Source organism: Triturus cristatus, chromosome 1_1, assembly GCF_964204655.1.
Source record: "Triturus cristatus chromosome 1_1, aTriCri1.1, whole genome shotgun sequence".
Lineage (NCBI taxonomy): Eukaryota > Metazoa > Chordata > Amphibia > Caudata > Salamandridae > Triturus > Triturus cristatus.
In genome coordinates this window covers 823,227,758-823,244,472 of record NC_140579.1, presented here as the reverse complement: position 1 = coordinate 823,244,472, position 16,715 = coordinate 823,227,758, and the positions used below count along the sequence as shown (strand labels likewise).

The window sequence follows — 16,715 nt, the reverse complement described above, 5'->3', positions numbered from 1 at the left end:
GCCGGCCGTTTTGCCCTCGGCACCAATCAAGTGCCCTGACTCCAGTTCCGGAGTCGCTGCAAGGTCGGGACATGGCCCGGAGGGGCATCCCAGTCAGACGTCATGCCGCAGTCATCCTGCTGCGTCACCGCACGGCCCTGTGGATCTCCCTGCGCCGACGTTGGATGCGGCTGAAGCGGGGGACTTGACTCCGAGTCGACGCCGTTTCTCACCACAGTCTCCCATCTCGGTGGAGGTCGAGTCGGCGCTGGGTGGTGGGGTCCCCTCTGACATTCGTCGACGTCGGTGACATTGGTGACATCCTCTGCTGTCCCTCTGCTGATGGAAGAAGCAGCCCCTGAGGGTTTACCAACCCCAGAGTTGTTTATGTGCTCCACAGAGCCCGAGCCCATAGAGCGCTGGCAGACCCTTGGTCCTTTTCGGGCTGCTGAGTCTGTGCCATTTGGTGGACGTGTTAGCCCGCAGTTGTCCCCTACTGATGACCTACTATCGCCACCTAGAATGGCCACGGAGGCTAGTGCGGCATTTGCAAGAGCTGTTCGCAAGGCTGCAGACATCTTACAGATGCAGCCTCACTCAGTTTCTCTTCCTTCTGATCCCTTGTTGGATCTGCTCCACCAGGGCGCCATGGAGATGGAGCCCTTGCTGCCCTTTGGCGGGTCATTATCTGACATTCTTCTTGGGACTTGGGCGAGGCCGTCATCAGGAGACCCTGTGGGTCGTGCTATTTTACATCGTCATTGCCCTGCTCCAGATGACCCAGTCTGTTTGTCCCTTCACCCTAGGGCTCAAGGGCTGGTAGTCTCAGCCTCGCTACCTTCCTCCCCCGTTACATCCACCCACTAGGGAGTCTCTATGGTTGGAGTCGTGTGGCCGCCATGTCTTTGCATCCATGAGCTCGGCCCTTCGGTCCTTGAACACTTCTTGCGTGTTTGCATGAGCTACTTTTGCCCTCTGGGACTCGGTCGAGCGCCTCCTTCCATCTCTTCCGGAAGGCCCTCAGGCTGACCTGAATGGGTTGCTTCATGATGGTTGGGAACTGGCCCAGTTTTCCATTCGGTCAGCGATGGACACCACTGACTCTGTGGGTCGAGCTATGGCCAGGTCAGTTGCTCTGCGTGGCCATGCCTGGCTGCACAATGGCAGTTTCCCTGACAATGTTCAGGAGCGTCTTCGGGATTTGCCCTTTGATGGGGCCACCCTGTTCGACAGTCATGCTGACTCAGCTATCCAACGTCTCATGTCTGGGCTTCCATAAATTCTGTGGTTTCTAGTCCTTGTTGCAGACTTCTACTTTTGGTTGCAATATTGTCACTGCTTTTTCTGGTATCTGTCTATGGGTTCAAGTTGTTATCCAGTATTAGGGGTGTCTTTCATAGATTCACATGCCTGAATCATTCCCCGTCGTCGAGACGGGAGCCTCCGGTACATAGAAAAGTAATGTCCTATAGACATACATAGAGAAAAATAGGCCTAAGGGCCTCCCCTTAGTAGCCTATCCTTGTCCTTATGTAAAAAGGACCAAACTCTTAGAGCCAGCCAATCAGCTGTCGCCTCCCTCTAGAACCTTCCTGACAGGAGCCTCAGTCCCTCAGATTTTCTACCGCACCTTATGCTAGGGAGTCTCCAGCCTGAGTTCTCCTCAGGATTTCTTTAAAACCAGATTGTTCACTTTTTAAGTGACTTACTTCTTCAAGGACTTGAACAGAGATTGCTTCAGGCCACTTATTACTACAGTGAGTGATTATTTCTTCTAAACTCCTGGCATGTCTGAATCCCAGAAGAAAGCCCTTTTCAGGGCCTGCTCTTCATGTGGGAAGAAGAGGCTACATGTGGACGACAAGCATGACCTCTGCCTATATTGCCTTTATCCTGACCACGTGCCTAAGGACTGTAAAATATGTAGGTCTTTCCCTCACAAGACCTTGAGAGACAGAGAGGGTCGTCTGCTTATCTGGCTGGACAGGCTTAAGGATAGGGAGAGTGTGGTATCCTCAGAGGGAAGCTTTTCCAGAACCTCTGAAGTTTCCCTGAAGAGGCCGAGAGTGACGTCTCCTGGCCCCTCAGACGCTCCTCCTATGAAGACGCACAAGAAGTCTTCAGAGGCAAGATCTTCAAAATCTTCAGTGTCTGACAAGGACTCTCTGACTTTTAAGAAGCCTACCCTGTCGGCCAGCAAAATTGCGACACCCTCCTCAGCGCAAAAAAGGGTTGGGGCACCAGGTCATGTCTCCACAGCGACGACAACTGTGTCAACAACGACAGCGTCGTCAGTCTTCTCATCGACGACGACCACCCCTTCATCGTCGTCAGCAGGTACACCTATTTCGTCTGTTATACTGCTAAAACCGTCGTCGACGTCTAAGACATCGTCGACGACGAAGATTATCCCGTCGACGACGACATCGTCGATGAGGAGCCCCCCGTCGACGGAAGAGTCGACGACGAAGGCGTCGACGACAAATTAATCGTCGACGACAAATTAATCGTCGACGAGCGCATCATCGACGAGGAAAACATCGTCGACGGGGACACTGTAGACGAAGGCCATGCCGTCGACGACGGTATCGTCGACGGGGACGTCGTCGTCGTCCATGGGTATTTCTGAGCCATGGAAGAAATCCGAACTAGTAGGAATGTCGTCTATGGCCCTACCACCGTCAACAACAGCACGGAAGACTGCAGGGGATCCTGTACAGGGTTCTGGATCTGGCAAACTGACCAGAACACAGATTACACCGGAAACAACGTCTCCAAGTAAGGTGCAAACCAATTTGCCTATGGAGATTCTTCAGAGTGAGGAGTCGGAAGAAGAACTCTTTGATCAGGCTACTTCCCCTTCTGAGCTGCACGTCAAATGTCAGAGCACGGACGAAGAACAGGAGGAGATGAGCGGCCAGGAACGCCCCGTCCGGGAGCAGGTTCGCACGGAGCTCACCCCGATGGTATGCCTTCCCCTGTCGATTGTTAATGACCTCAAATACCTTATCCGGGACTACAAGCAGCGTTTCCCGGAATCGCCGGCACTGGAAACAGGGGGCCCGGTGCCTACTACAAATCCACCAACGACAGCCCCAAAGCAAACACGACCAGCTACTCAGGTCTGCCAGGAGAAACTGCCACCTCAGGTGATAGTCATCGGATGAGGAGGCTGAGGAGATGGAAGAGGGGAAAGTCCAGGAAGACCAGACGGATCAGGATGAGGAGGAGGAGTATGTGGCATCCTCCCCAGCTTCCCCACAACCGCGCCAAGCTGATTCACCGCCAGTGGATATTGGCGGTTTTCATAAGATAGTTGAACGAGCAGCGACGCGGTTTCATATGGTCATGGAATCGACGGAGACTGAGTGCTTCTTGCGTGACTTCAAGGAGCAGACGAAGAAGACTACGAAGTCAATCCCAATTATTGACTTTCTCTGGGACCAGGGAAAGAAACTAATGCTGACGCCGGCCTCCGTACCTGCGGTTGTTCCACGCCTGGATAAAAAGTACAAGGCTCCATCCACGGCGCCAGCTTGCCTTAACGGGCACCCGAAACCGGATTCGGTCGTGACCCAGGCGGCCCAGAAGAATTCTCGTAACCCTTCCTCTCCTCTGTCAGCCCCACCAGACAAGGAGGGCAGAAAGTTGGACACGATTGGTAAAAGGTTTTCGACCACTTCGGCAATGACCATCAAGGTGGCCAACTCCATAGCCCTGTTAGGGCGTTATAACCGCCAACTTTGGGAGGATATAGCCCCATATATAGCGGAGCTGCCAAGCGCAGTTCAAGAGGAGGTCAAGGCACTACTTTCTGAGGGCCAAACCTCGGCGGCCGAGATCATTGATTGTGCCATAGATGTGGCCATGACAGGCTTTCGTCAACTGGCTGGGGCTGCAGTCCTGCGCCGTCAGGGATGGCTTAAGGCAACATCGTTCAGGCAGGAAGTGCAGACGAAGGTGCTGGACATGCCCTTCGACGGACAACATCTTTTCGGGGATAAAATTGACGAGGCGCTCCAAGCTATCAAGAAGGACACTAATACGGCTAGAGCGCTTGGAACTTTGCAGGCAAGGAATCAGTCCTTTCGGGGCAACAAATCCAGAGGCCAGTCCTCCTACAGGGGATCCTACCAGAATAGGTCCTCGTATTCCTTCCAGAATAAATCCCAGTACCAGCAGAAGCAGCAACAAGGTCGGCAGTCTTCTTATGGAAGATCTAACTTCCGGGGTAAAAACCAGAAGAGGGGCACCGGCGGACGCCAGTGATCAGTTACTCCAGCCAGTCCAGCGACTATCTCCCTCATCAAAGATTGGAGGAAAATTGACCCATTTCCTGGAAAATTGGCACTTCATCACCACGGATCGATGGGTACTCTACTACTAAGATTCGGCCATTCCCTAGAATTTACCACCATCCCACCTGCAACCCCTCCCCGCAGGTTCCCACACAAACATCTGCGACTGCTACTCCGAGAAATATCTGCGATGTTGAAGAAAGGAGCGATCGAGCGGGTTCCATCGGCTCAGAGGGAGAAAGGATTCTATTCCCGCTTCTTTCTTATACGCAAGAAGGAGAAGAAGTGGAGGCCCATTCTAGATCTCAGGGCACTCAACTCTTTCCTGAAGAGTCAGTCGCTCAGGATGGTGACGCTCCAAGAAATACTAGGCATTCTAGAAAAAGGAGATTTCATGACATCTTTACATCTTCAGGATGCCTACTATCACATCCCGATACTCAGGGGGCACAGAAAGTTTCTACGTTTCGAGGTGGCAGGACAGCACTACCGATTCAAGGTCCTGCCATTTGGCCTCAAATCCGCTCCGCGGATTTTCACCAAGTGCCTTTCACCTGTGGCAGCTTTCCTGCGTCAAATGGGTCACCAAGTCTTCCCCTACCTCGACGACTGGCTGGTAAAGGCACCGACAGCTGCAGGCGCAACCAAATCCTCCAACGCCTGCACCAATCTTTTCCAACATCTAGGATTGACTCTCAATCTTCAGAAATCCTATATGTCCCCAACAAGAAGCATCACCTTCCTCGGGGCGACCTTGAATACGGAATGCGCGAGGGCATTTCCTTCAGAAGAAAGGAAAAACAAGATAATATCTCTGGCCACGGCGGTGGCATCAAGGAAGTCCCTAAGAGTTCGCACCTACAAATCACTCCTAGGAATGATGTCTTCTTGTATACTCCTCATCCCTCACTGCAGACTTCGGATGCGTCCATTGCAAGAAGCCCTCACGAACCAATGGACTCAGAGTACGGGTTCGTTCGAAGACATTGTGAGGATAACACGGCGAATATCCAAGAGCCTCGAATGGTGGAAAGATTACAGGAATCTGTCTATGGGACAGCCATTCCTGCTTCCAGCAGCGCCGCTGGTGATCACCACCGATGCATCTCTGGCAGGCTGGGGAGCTGTCCTTCAGGACCTCCGAGTAAGCGGCAAATGGTCAGATCAGGAGCAGCATCTCCATATCAATCTTCTGGAGTTGAGGGCTGTGTATCTAGCGCTACAAGCCTTTTTACCACGCATCCAGAACTCCCAGGTGCTCGTCAGAACGGACAACACCACGACGATGCACTATCTCAACAAACAGGGAGGAACGCGTTCGCTCACTCTATCACGCGAATCGCAAAAGACCTGGAACTGGCTTGTTCTCCATGGGATCACTCTCAGAGCGGACTATGTCCCGGGCAAGGACAACACCATTGCAGACGCCCTAAGCAGACAGAAATCCCTCTCCCATGAATGGGAGCTCGACGAGAATACGCTAGCTCACATATTCTCAGAATGGGGAGTCCCAGGAATCGACCTGTTTGCCACCAAGGAGAACGCCAAATGCCCAAACTACGCAAGCTGGCATCCCCAACCAAGGTCACTCGGAAATGCCTTTTCCATAGGCTGGTTCAGCGTATTTGCGTACGCTTTTCCGCCGTTCCCGATGATTTCCAGGGTCCTCAGGAAGATGAAGGCGGAGCCTTGTACCCTGATCCTAATTGCCCCGTTCTGGCCGAGGCAGCACTGGTTCTCGGACCTTCATCGCCTCTCCATCAGGACACCGATTCGTCTGAAACAGCACCCGAACCTGCTGACAATGTCCAACGGGCAGGTGCAATTCCCGAACCTGCAATCGCTCAGGTTATCGGCCTGGCTCCTGAGCACAGAGAGTTCTGTCATTTAAACATCCCGCAGGACTGCAGGGACGTGCTGGCAAAAGCGAGAGCCGACAGTACCAACAAAACCTACTCTCTCAAATGGAAACGCTTCTGCGTATGGTGTTTAGAGAAAGGCCTGAGACCACTCCATATCACACCTGAACAGATATTGCCATATCTACTACACTTGGCACAGTCGGGATTGGCGCATGCATCCATAAAGGTGCATCTGGCGGCCATTTCACGTTTCACCAGGACTTACAAAGGCCCGTCTCTCTGGTCCAGTAGGCTTATCAAACAGTTCCTAAAGGGACTATATAGGTCCTTCCCAAGACCTAGACGGGTCCCACCGACGTGGCACCTTAATTTGGTCCTTAACCAATTCATGAAGCACCCTTTTGAGCCCATTCATCGAGCTTCCATCAAGTACATCTCATGGAAAACGGCTCTGCTGCTCGCTCTAACATCTGCCAGGAGAGTCAGCGAGCTACAAGCTCTCTCCATTCAGGAACCCTTCATGCAGTTCAAACAGGACAGGGTGGTGCTGAGGACAAATCCCAAGTTCATACCGAAAGTGCCTTCAGACTTTCACCTCAATGAGCCGGTGGTTCTACGTTCCTTCTTTGCAAACCCTACCACGGCAGCAGAAAGGACGCTCCACTCTCTGGACCTCAAAAGGTGTCTTAAGTTTTACATAGACAAAACAAAGAGCTTCAGGAAGTCATCACAGCTATTTGTGGCCTACAGTAGGCCAAGGTTGGGTATGCCTCTAACGAAACAGAGCATCTCACGGTGGATCTCCTCAGCGATAGCATTCTGCCATGACGGGGCCGGACGGCCTTTAAGAGACAGGGTGGAAGCGCACTCCACCAGAGCGATGTCCACATCAGCAGCGCTGTTCGCTGGTGTGCCGATTTTGGACATCTGTAGAGCGGCGACGTGGAAGTCACCGCACACCTTCTCCAGACACTACTGCCTGGATGCTGAACTTATGAAGGATGCGGCAGTGGGCCAGGCGGTGCTTCGCCATCTATTCCAGTGAGGTGAGCCTTCCAACATCCCGCCATCCTGGTATGCACATCTTTTGCTGATATACTGTATTGACGTATGCCAATGTTTCAAACTGGTATGGTAATATGTGTATTATCTAAAATGACTATATGACATGTTACATCAGAAATGTGCATAATGTATTGCTGACTACTCTGATTCAGGCATGTGAATCTATGAAAGACACCCCTAATACTGGATAAGAAACGCGTTACTTACCTGTAACAGCAGTTATCCAGTATTGGTGTCTTTCATAGATTCACATGCAACCCTCCCGCCTCCCCTGGAAGGACTCACGTCTCTCTTTAACTATATTACGCCTACCTAGCTTGGGGCGTACGAAAATCTGAGGGACTGAGGCTCCTGTCAGGAAGGTTCTAGAGGGAGGCGACAGCTGATTGGCTGGCTCTAAGAGTTTGGTCCTTTTTACATAAGGACAAGGATAGGCTACTAAGGGGAGGCCCTTAGGCCTATTTTTCTCTATGTATGTCTATAGGACATTACTTTTTTATGTACCGGAGGCTCCCGTCTCGACGACGGGGAATGATTCAGGCATGTGAATCTATGAAAGACACCAATACTGGATAACTGCTGTTACAGGTAAGTAACGCGTTTCTTATTTCCCAGATGGACTGTACAGCTAATCGTCTGTTTTGCCCTTATTTGGTACAGCTAGTCAGCTGTTTCTGGCTTATTTTTTGAGTCCTCTGTCTAACAGCTAGTCTCGAGGTGCCCCTTGCCTTTTATAGGGATGTGACATACCCTATGTGGGGTATTAGTTGGTTATTGTATAGCCGCTCTTCCTTGCACAGGAAGTTTCTTCAATGCTCCAGGGACTGTCTTCCTGGATGGTGTAGATCATTTCAAAGGTCTTCTTAGGATGGTTATCTTCTGTCCCTCTGGGGAATTTTCCTATGGTTCATACTGTAGGCTTCTCACTTCTTGACGCTTTACTTAATCTTTTGGGTCCCCTCTTTAGTGAGACCCACCGGATTGGCGCAGCTCTCTTTCAGAGCTGATATGTTTGTATTCTACGGTTGGTCTGTAACACTCGCCTGCCTCTGTGGATGCAGAATTCTCCAGAGTATTGTTGGGTTTCTGCCACACCTGGTTTAACCGGCTTCATTTCTTGCCTTTGGCTGTGCTTTCAGGTTTTTTTCGCTGTCCGCCAGCGAGATCTATTGTTGCTGACTTGCCTCGGAAGTGGGACAGGAGATGGGCACGCGCAAGGCTTTTGGCGGATTTGAGCCGGTGTACGTGCACGTGAACACGCACGTGCACACACGCGATGTGCACATCTCCTGTCCCTCTTCCGACCACATGCCAGCCCCGTTGGAGTGGGCCGCTGCAAGATGGGGCCGCTCAGAATTGCAAAAGTACACTTTGCGTCAACAATAGCCCACACGGAGCCCCGCCAGCCCTTCTTCACTCACCGGGCTGCTCTTCTGGGGGGGGGGGCTCCTCCTCACGGCTGCAGCACTTCTGTTGCGGGGCCTCCCTGCACTTCTGGGAGCCCCGCGCTGCTGTGGTCAGCCTCGGCTGCCACATTCCTCCCCCGGGCCCCCTCCTGGGACCCGGGGCTTCTCTTCACTCCAGCCGCCACCACGGGGCTCTCCCTTCAGCATGGGAGCCCCGCGTTTGCACGGCACGCCGGTTTCTGTTTTTGCCGGGCCCTGACTTCCGGCTTGAAGACTAGTTAATTGGAGGCTTCAAAGGACAGATTTTGTCTCTGTTAAAGGGACACAAAACCAATTAACTCCTAAATTGAGTTGCGATCATTATGACATTCCTGAGCTCATTCATACCTCTCCCCCTTCGGCCCCACAACCTCTACCACCCCCCCCTCCTCTTCCGAACACCACGGACTATGGTGTAAGCACGGCGCATGGGTGCGGGATTATCTCCAGTTTAATCAGATAAAGTTTGTAAGTATTACTTCTTTTACTGCATACACGTAATTAACAGTTGCTTTGAATGATATGTTTAAGAAATAGTTGTTAGCAATGTATAGAATTGTTAAAATACATAGTGTGAAAACCAATACCTCAATTATTTTTAAATTTACACGTTTGACAAATGTATTTATACTTGTTGGGAAAGGCGCTGTATTTATATATTAAAGTTCTGCAGATCCATTACAAGTATTTAAAATCATGGCATACAGTGCCTTTACCTGCCATTTTAACGGATTTTAAAACTTAATTGGATTTTAAGTGAACTTTTTATTTTGAAATGTATGTATTTGTTCCATGACGCATGAACTAATGTATTTTGGAAATCTTTATAGTGCACTCTGTGTACTTGTTTTAAAAAAACGCTGGGTATCCGGTGTTATAATAACGCGAGTCATGCTCACACTCGGGTGTAGATTCCAGTAACACGGCGTACCATCATTAACTGGAAGGCTCGCACTGTGCTTGCCTTGTTGGGTTGTGGGGTGTGAGGTCCTTTCATAAAAGAGTTTGGGAGGAAATACGTTGCTACGCAGCCTTGGGGGTTTGCCGCAGTATTTGTGAGAGTAAGTGTAATTTCTCTGCAGGAGCAAACCGCCACACACTAGCAGCCCATGGGGAAGTCCAACATCGCCACTGTGGCTAGGACATACCAGAGTCTCTATTTTCTTTTCTGGAAAGATGCCTCCCCTGTTTAATAGCAGGCAGATATCGGTAATTATTTTACACCGTTGCTATCACAATGGACATTAACAGCAGGAAACAACATCCAGCGTTGAAACCGGACAGTGGCATGTGCCCAGAGGTGGTTCCCAGGACATCTGTCTCTAGTAATAAATGCCTCGAATTTTCCGCCTCCCCCGGGCCAGGCCTTAGTCGCAATGTGGTAAATTTTACAGTCCCCCCTGGCTCGTAGAGATGCTTATCTCGTGTTCCTCAATCTATTGAAGGGTTATATTATGGAAGCTGTGCTCCTGTTATTGGAATGTTTGTGTATTTATGACAAGGATGTGGCATAACGGCCAGAGCTGCCGACTATGGAGCTGGGGAACCAGGTAAGTGTCTCAGCGTCTACTCCGCATTCTGTGATTCTGGGCAAATCACTTAATCTCATCGTGCGTACCAAAAATGAATGTGGCCATGTGTCAGGTAACTAGTGCTCATGTAAAGCACACCGATACCTCCGGGTCGAGTTTGCGCTATATAAAACTGCAACAAAAAAAGGTAATGCGCGTAAATGTAATGGCTGGTCATCCCACACAACACTTTCCACATGTCTTACACCTCACGTGCACAAGGTACCCTCTACACCGCCAAGGAACCGACTTTCGTGTATCACCACGTCTTGTGGTCAGTCACAATGACTGCAGGTACTACGTGGTTGGGTTTTTGTGTTTATTTATGCAGTGTCTTAACGTTGTTATTGAAACTCTGTCAAGTCTGAATGAAGCAAACAGAGAAAGGCCTGCAATCTGGAGCACAGAGTATTTATTTTCTAATTAAAGCAGGTAAACTGCATATGTTCTTAATAGGACACGCAGATCTTAGGAGAGCTCCATCAGATGACTGCTGAGCATCTGGTCCTGCTTCTGACACATGTTAATGCCTTTGCAGCTAGGATCGTGCTAGTTCACCAGAGCCTTCTCATAACCTGGGGTCCCTGCATGTTCACAGTCCACTGGGTGTGATGCGACGGGTCCAAGCTCATCCATCATTTCACTGACCTTTCCTACTCTCCCCACTGTAGCATTATTTATGTATTCATTATATATGATGCAGCTCAGCCGACAGGCTTTAAAAAGACTAGGACAATTTATCATGTTCGATGTGCTGCTGTAAAACCTCCCCTTGTGTAATGCTTCTCAGATACAAAGTCTGAGAGCCGAGCTAGGGTGGGTAGGGGCTGGTGAAATTACCAGTTACTCACCTGTAATTCAACTGTGTCTTAGTGGAAGTAGTGGAATGAAATGACAGTGTAAATTATACTGTGACGAGCACAATCTCCGAACACTTTTTGTTTAATTTTATAGCACGGGTGCCAAATACATTTGAAATGCAATAGGCCTCGCATTTGAGAGAGTTGGAGCTATTGGCATTGTAAATGACAATGCCATTTATTTGTTGTAAAAACAACACACAAATAAAAGGTATTGTCATTTACAATGGTAATAGCTCAAAATCTTGTAAATGCGAGACCTATTGCATTGCAAATGCTTGTTTACCTATGTTGGCTGTCTTCGATGTAAGCAAGTGTCCCTTGTGTGCATGTTTTTCTGTTCCACTCCGGGACAGTTTCTATTCCATGTTCTGTGTGGACACGATATGTAAAGTACACATTGGAAATGTTTACAGTCACAGGGTGCCTGCGGTCCACCTTGTGTCACAGACTTGACTGCATTCTATTCTTGTGGCATTGTCTACTCTCAATCTCTGGTGTTGGGAAGTGCTTAGATCTTCTCTCACGGCTCAGACCCTGTCTGGTTTTTGCCTATCGGCAGTGGAGTCTAAGCCAGACACGCCACTGCTGCACGTTGTCTTGTGCCCCTATTTCCTATGCACTTCCGAGGCAGAGGCTCAAGTCCCTGCTCATTGCCACGCAGGAGCTCGGATGCCTCTGCTCCTGGCCTCTGCTGATGTTATCAGTGGAAGTATTCTTGCTCAGGATACTCATTGTCATTTATGCAGTATATGGTTCTCTATCCATATATCCATATTTCTGACTATGTATGTGCATTACTGTGTCTTGACATGTGTTATGTCTTGCTATGCCGTATGATGGTTGCAGTACTTGATAGAGTATGTTAGTGGGTATCCCCCAGCCAATTTACTGTTTTTCAACCCCTTTGTGTACCCATGCCTCCCCTCTAAATACCACCACCCTGCAGCCTATTTGTGTACTGCCGTGAATTGCCCCTGAATTCTCGGTTTGTGCCCCGTACCTCTTGCAGCCTGGTTGCCCTATCCCAATCCTGTTTGGTATCGGTGTGCTCCTCTGTAGCCCCTGTATGCCCTCCATCTACCTTGCAGCCCATCTGTGAGCGAACGCCTTTCTGTTTCTCTGGAGCCCCTGCCAGGCCCCTGCAGCCCATTGTTGTGCCCCAGTCCTTCTTTAGCTCATTTGTGCTCCATGCTTTCCTTCTAGGCGCCCTCTACCTACCACTGGAGCCCTTGTGGGCCACCATGCCCTAGCTCTGCACCCCTACTGCCTCTAATAGTTCCTCTCTACGAGGGGGTGTATATGAAACCCCCTCCCCTCTGCAGCATTTTCTTAAACCCTCTTGATTGATCAGGTAAATCGGGAGAGACATTTTTTTTAAACTGAGCCTGGGATTGATGGGGCAATTCGTGAACAGCTCCCCACCTCCCAATTTGGCTGTGTTTATTAAAAAATTCAAAAAACAAAAAGCTCCCCTGATCTTCACAAATTTCGGGATAGTGTTTTATACATGTTCCATGGGCAAGGGGAGCCCTTGCCTTGCCAAAGGGCGGGTACTCTTTTTTTGGTAACTTCGCCACCTTGCAGTTGAGGGGTTAATGTATGCCCCCAATCCCCATTCCTTTTTTCATATATTTTTCTTAGTTGACCCTGTGTAAATGAGGGGTGACTCCTATAATTCAAGGCGTGTCGGGCAGACCTCTAGGAAAAGTCTCTCTTATATAATTAGCTTTCTTCCTTTCTGTGTAAATCGTACATTGCTGGACTCGGAAGTTTATAGTCATTGCCACCTTTGTATACGGGAATTTTTGACATGCTTTCAAACTCGTTATATTGCAATTTAACTTGAACACATGTTTGCCTTGGACGAGGTTTTCACTATTTTGAAAGTGTTAGTATAGACAGTAAGGAGGGGGTCTCCGACAAAGTGCCACTGAAAATCATCACCTGCACCCACACATGCTTGACAGCCACGTCCTTATTCACTGGAGCTGAATTCACATTCAGCGGAAAGGGGGTAGTCTAGTAGCTAAACTGCCCGATCCTCACTCCATGTTTCCCAACTTATTGATAAATATACCTGAACTTCAGCCGTGGTAAATTTGTAAATAAAACGAGCGCAGAGCCCCATGTTTTTTGTCAGAGCCTGCTGCCGGTGCTGCAGAACGCTGGGTTTGCCGAATATCAACGCTGTCTGCTATTGACTCCACCTAATTGTAGAGAGCCACCCGGACTCTCTCATACATTGTTGCGCTATAACATGCATCCATACACCCCTCGGGGCGGGCTCGTCCCGAGGGGATAAATAAACGTGGGCGGGACCGCACGTGGTCTTCCAGCCCAGAGCGCTATACTGTGGTCATGTGCGTCCTTTACTGCGTTGCTGCTAAGTAACTGAGACCAGGCCTCGTCGCACTACACTGGCGACGAGGCCGGTCGTGCCCTCGTGTGCAAGAAGGAAGGCCCGGCTCGCGCGGAGCGTGCGGAGCCCACCCGCAACGCTGCCGCCACTGTCGCTCACCTGGGATAATCCGGAGATCGCGGAGCCCACCCGTATGCTGCCGGCTGCGTAATGTGCTGTACGAGGGGTGAGTGGCTGCCTGGACGCCTCCCCGTGCCCTGCTTCGTTTGCTGCCCCCAGCGCTGGGATTTACATGTGTGCTTACATCGCGCTGGCTCCCGGCTGACTCGGCCGATCTCTGTGAGGGGCCCTTGGCAGGGCTGGCTTTCCCCTGCCTGCATGAATGCTCGCACGCATCGATTGTGGAAGTCTTTGGGCCACATAATGAAGGCGTCAGGTCCACAAGCGAGGGGAGAAGAGTGACCAAAAAAAAAAAAAACTACAGAGAGAAGGGGAAAAGAATAAAAGCATTGGCAAAGCCATACCAGAGTGAACAGTACTGTGTCAAACAGAGGGAAAAATAAACAAGCATTGGCAAGGCCACTCAGTCTGGTGGGGAAAAGACTACCCCGAGTTAACCACGTGGTGTAAAGCCACAGCAACGCCCAGCACAGCCACGCGATGACCATGCTGCCGGGTGCAGGCGCACCGCAAGCGGGTGGGTCCAATCAAGGCGCCGGCAACATTCCACCACCGCCACCAACGGCCACCCACACTGCAGTGGCACCGCTACCACCGTTTAGTGAGACCTCGGATCCGGCTACAGCTGCGCCAAGATGGAAAGCATGGGTAGGGCGTCTAAACCATTACTTCAAAGGGACTCGGGAAACCGATGGGACAGTCAAGCGGTCACTACTCATTTACTATGGAGGGGCTGAAATATATGACTTGTTCGACACGCTTCCCAACACAGGGTACGAGGATGATTTCGACGCAGCGGTCGCTGCGCTGAATGCCCATTTTGACCCCCAGCTCAACCCCGATTTCGAGAAGTTTAAGTTCCGGAGGGCGTGGCAGACTGACACGGAATCCGTTGACATGTTCTACGCGCGGCTGTGCCGGCTGGCCAGCACGTGCCCATTCGTGGACCAAAGAGTGGAAATAAGGGATCAGATCATTCTAGACTGTCGTTCCAAGCTCCTGCGTAAGCTGATCCTTCGGCAGCCAGGAATCTCGCTGGATAAGATCCTAGTACTTGCCCGGTCGCACGAGCTGTCCGATGCCCGGCCGGAAGAAATGGAGGCGGCCCTACACGCACCCGTGGCTACGGGGTCGGGGTTCAAGAACCTACCCATCAAGGAAGAAAAGGTGGAGGCGATCCAGCGACGTCCCGCTACACCTCGCCAAACGCCGAAACCCGCACCAGGAGGGTCGTGTGGGTACTGCGTGGATGACCACCCGGCAACGGCCGTCTGCGGGGCAAAAGGGAAGGCGTGCTCCCGCTGCGGAAGGATGAATCACTATGCCCGAGTGTGCAGAGGCGGACGATTCCGACAGCCATCGTCGAGACCCAGGTTTGGGTCGCAGCAAGTGCGCCAGATCTCGCAAGAAGATCCGCCACCGAACCAGGACCGCCAGCCGCAGCCGCGGCCCCCAATATATGAAGACGAAGATGACGAAGTATTTGTGGTCTCATATGTCAGCTGGACCGGCTCCCAGCGAAGGCCGCCGCCCATGTTTTCAGTCTCAGTGGGAGACACGAAGATACAAGCCCTCATTGACACCGGAGAATCGGTCAATGTGATGGACTCTGATCAATATGACCGACTGTCGCCGCGACCCCCTTTGACGCCATCCAGGGCACGCATATACACATACGGAGGGACTGACCCCCTTCCCCTCCGTGGCATCATCAGCACTACCATCGCCAGTGGGGGATACTCAACACAGACACAGTTTCATGTCACGGAAGGCAAGAAAGGGACTCTACTTAGCTGTCACACGACGGAGGACCTCGGTCTCGTGTTCTTTGCAAACCAAGTTCACGACTCCCACGCTGAAGACATACTCAAGGAGTTCCCCACACTCTTCACCGGCCTGGGGAAACTCAAGGGCAAGATGTGAGAAGTTGGCCTGATGTATGATGTCACTAGTTCTAGTGTACACCTTATATCAGTCCAAACAACCCTTATGGTGATTGGTTGTAAAGTCGCATTAACCTTATAGACCAGCTATCCTAGTGGTAGCATGGACAAGAGCAGTCTTAGGCTAAACTCTGAATGGCATGTGAAGCCAGCTGTGATACCATATATAATCCCTTGAATACCAAATGAAAGGACACCACAACAGATATATATATAAAATAAAGTGTATTTATTCAAACCCTCAGCACTCTTTATGAGATTAGAGGTAAGTACAACACAGTCTTATTTAAGCATACATTAAGTCACACAGGTAAGTAATACAGTTAGGCCCTAGGGGCCACGCAAACCATATACTAAAGAAGTGGTATAAGGACCACTGTCACGGAAATAGGATAGGCCTAGGCCTGGGGAATCGCTGGGGCTACACCACACTAGCAACAGTTAGGAAGTGGGAGGCCCACGGGATTCAGGTGCAGAGTGGAAACACTCACGCGTAATGCGTAAAAGTCGATAGAATTACTAGCAGTTAGAAATTAACAGTTTAAGGACACTTCTGAAGCAGCTAGAGAGTCGAGACTCGGAAACTAGACCCTAGGATAGTCACTACCCTTGTGAGCACCGAAGTACCCAAGTTACCTAGCCCACGGGCTGCGGGTGCATAGGTGTGAACTTGCGTCGGGTTTCGTCGTGGACTTCTATGGATGCCTGAAGGAAAGTTGCTGACAGGCAGTCAGTGAAGAGTGTCCGGTGGATCCCAAGGCTGGGATCAAGAAGAGAGGATACCTGCAAGCAGAAGGGACAGAGTCAAGGTCACTAGCCAGTGACCACGTGGAACCAGGAAGGAACTAGGCGATGTCGTGAAGATTGCAGGGGAAGGGTGAAGCTTGTCGCTGCAGCCACGGGTACCAGGAGACGTCGAGGACGACCAGGACCAGGAGGCGAGCTGTCCCACGAAGGCTCTTGCTGTCACATTCAGCGGAAAGGGGGTAGTCTAGTAGCTAAACTGCCCGATCCTCACTCCATGTTTCCCAACTTATTGATAAATATACCTGAACTTCAGCCGTGGTAAATTTGTAAATAAAACGAGCGCAGAGCCCCATGTTTTTTGTCAGAGCCTGCTGCCGGTGCTGCAGAACGCTGGGTTTGCCGA

General features: G+C 50.7%; 1 long non-coding RNA gene across 1 annotated transcript in view; it reads right to left on the bottom strand.

Annotated features, from left to right (window-relative positions):
• Window positions 1-13,997, bottom strand: part of LOC146871124 (uncharacterized) — an 836,775-nt gene extending 822,778 nt beyond the window's left edge. Inside the window, exon 1 of the long non-coding RNA XR_014959505.1 lies at window positions 13,067-13,997. This is a non-coding gene — a long non-coding RNA (uncharacterized LOC146871124). The remainder of the gene's footprint in view (window positions 1-13,066) is intronic.
• Window positions 13,998-16,715: the final 2,718 nt, after the last annotated feature.